This window comes from Penaeus monodon, chromosome 6 (genome assembly GCF_015228065.2).
Source record: "Penaeus monodon isolate SGIC_2016 chromosome 6, NSTDA_Pmon_1, whole genome shotgun sequence".
NCBI classification, from domain to species: domain Eukaryota; kingdom Metazoa; phylum Arthropoda; class Malacostraca; order Decapoda; family Penaeidae; genus Penaeus; species Penaeus monodon.
In genome coordinates, this window is record NC_051391.1 from 51,649,672 (window position 1) to 51,652,171 (window position 2,500).

A 2,500-nucleotide genomic window follows, 5' to 3' on the forward strand; every position below is an offset into this window, starting at 1 on the left:
CCTCGTGGTGTTCTGGGACGCCGTGGTCGGTGCCTCTTGGAGCTGTTCAGTGTTCACGACCCTGTGGATAGCACGCCGTCTGCCTAGCCTGCCTTGTGTTGGTGGCAGAGAGACGAGGCGGTCGGCGTAACAAATGGTGTCAGGAGTGGGATTTGTGATATTTGATCAGTGAGAGCGCCGATTTATCATGTCGTCCAAAGATGGCGGCAGCCATGAGGGAGAGGAGGCTATGACTGAGGCACACACGAGGTCTTCACAGGAGCAGCACCCAACCGCGTCTCTCGGCTTGTTCCTCCGCTCTCCCGCTCACAGCCAGCCGCGTTATGTTTGCCCAGGTCCCTTCATGTTAAGACATGCCCATGTCATCCTTTTCATGTTAACACACATTTCGCACAGAGACAAAGACCCACTGGCGTAGCAATATGCTGCATGATTTTATAGCAAGAGTACAGAAGAAGAAAAAAAAAGCAGGAGAAAAAGAAGAAGAAGGAGGAGGAGGACCAGAAATAGAGTAAGATTATGAAGGGGAAGAAGTAGAAGAAGAAGAAGAAGGAGAAGGAGGAGGAGGAGGAGGAGAAGGAGGAGGAGGGGGAGGAGAAAAAATAGAATAATTTTAAGAAGGAGAAGGAGAAGAAGTAGTAGAGGAAGAAGAAAAAAGAGGAGGAGGAGGAGGAGAAATAGAATAAGAATGAGAATAAGAATTACATGGAAGAGGAGAAGGAGAAGTAGAAGTAGAAATAGAAGAAGACAAAAAAAAGAGGAAAAGAAGAAGAAGAAGGAGGAGGAAGAGGAGGAGGAGAAATATAGTAAGATTAAGAAGGAGAAGAAGAAGGAGAAGTAGAAGTAGAAGAAGAAGAAGGAGGAGGAGGAGGAGGAGGAGGAGGAGGAGGAGGAGGAGGAAGAGGAGGAGGAGGAGGAGGAGGAGGAGAAGGAGAAGGAGAAGGAGGAGGAGAAATAGAATAAGATTAAGAAGAAGGCGAAGTATTAGAGGAAGAAGAAGAAGAAGGAGGAGGAGGAGAAATAGAATAAGAATGAGAAGTAGAAAGAATGAGAAGTAGAAGACAAAAAAGAAGAAAAAGAAGAAGAAGAAGGAGGAAGAGGAGGAGAGGAGGAGGAGGAGGAGGGGAAGGAGGACGAGGAGAATGAGTAGGAGAAATATAATAAGTTTAAGAAGGAGAAGGAGAAGTAGTAGAAGAAGAAGAAGAAGGAGGAGGAGGAGAAATAGAATAAGAATGAGAATAAGAATAAGAATGAGAATAAGAATAAGAAGGAAGGAGAAGGATAAATAGAAGTAGAAGAGAAGAAGAAAAAAGGAGGAAAAGAAAATGAAGAAGAAAGATGATGATGAGGAGAAATATATTAAGATTAAGAACGAGAAGGAGAAGGAGAAGGAGAAGTAGAAGAAGAAGAAGAAGGAGAAGGAGGAGGAGAGGAGGAGGAGGAGGAGAAGAATGAGTAAGAGAAATAAAATAAGTTTAAGAATGAGAGGAAGTAGTAGAAGAAGAAGGAGGATTAGGGGGAGAAATAGAATAAGATTAAGAAGGAGAATGAGAATTAGTAGAAGAAGAAGAAGAAGAAACAGAAGAAGAAGAAAAGTAAAAGAAGGAGAAGGAGGAGGAGGAGGAAGAGAAATAGAATAAGAAAAAGAAGGAGAAGAAAAAAAAGAAGAACAAGAAGAAGAACAAGAAGAAAAAGATGGAGAAGGAGAATGAAAAGAAGAGAGAGAGAAAAAAATGATGAGCGGTTAGTCTCGCAAAGGCTTTCTTTCTGATAACAAGTTCGTCTTTTCTGCTCCTTGAAGGTGAACGAAAAATAGATCATGTTGTCGACTAATGTACTTACGAAACGCGACTCCTAATGAAAAAACACAGAGGGAGGCCATTCATATCTTCATTGAGAGAGTCTTCAGTATGTTTCGCATATTTCAGTCAATTACGTCCTAAAACACAGAGGGAGAGTTTTCAGTGTGTTTCGTATATTTCAGTCAATTACGTCCTAAAAACTCAGAGGGAGGCCATTCATACCTTCATTGAGAGAGAGTTTTCAGTATGTTTCGCATATTTCAGTCAATTACGTCCTAAAAACACAGAGGGAGGCCATTCATACCTTCATTGAGAGAGAGTTTTCAGTATGTTTAGTATATTTCAGTCAATTACGTTTCCTAAAAACACAGAGGGAGGCCATTCATACCTTCATTGTGAGAGAGTTTTCAGTATGTTTCGTATATTTCAGTCAACTACGTCCTAAAAACACAGAGGGAGGCCATTCATATCTTCATTGTGAGAGAGTCTTCAGTATGTTTCGTATATTTCAGTCAGTTACGTTTCCTAAATAGCTTGAGAAATTTGATGGAGTAGTGTTGCCACGGGGACCGCTTGGAGGCAAAAAGGTTATTGATTCTGTGTGGCAGTTTTATTGATTAATCAAATGATAATCTTTCTCTCTCTGCCTCCTGTTTCTCTATCAGTCACTTTCCTTATCATAAATTTCAGTTTTATTA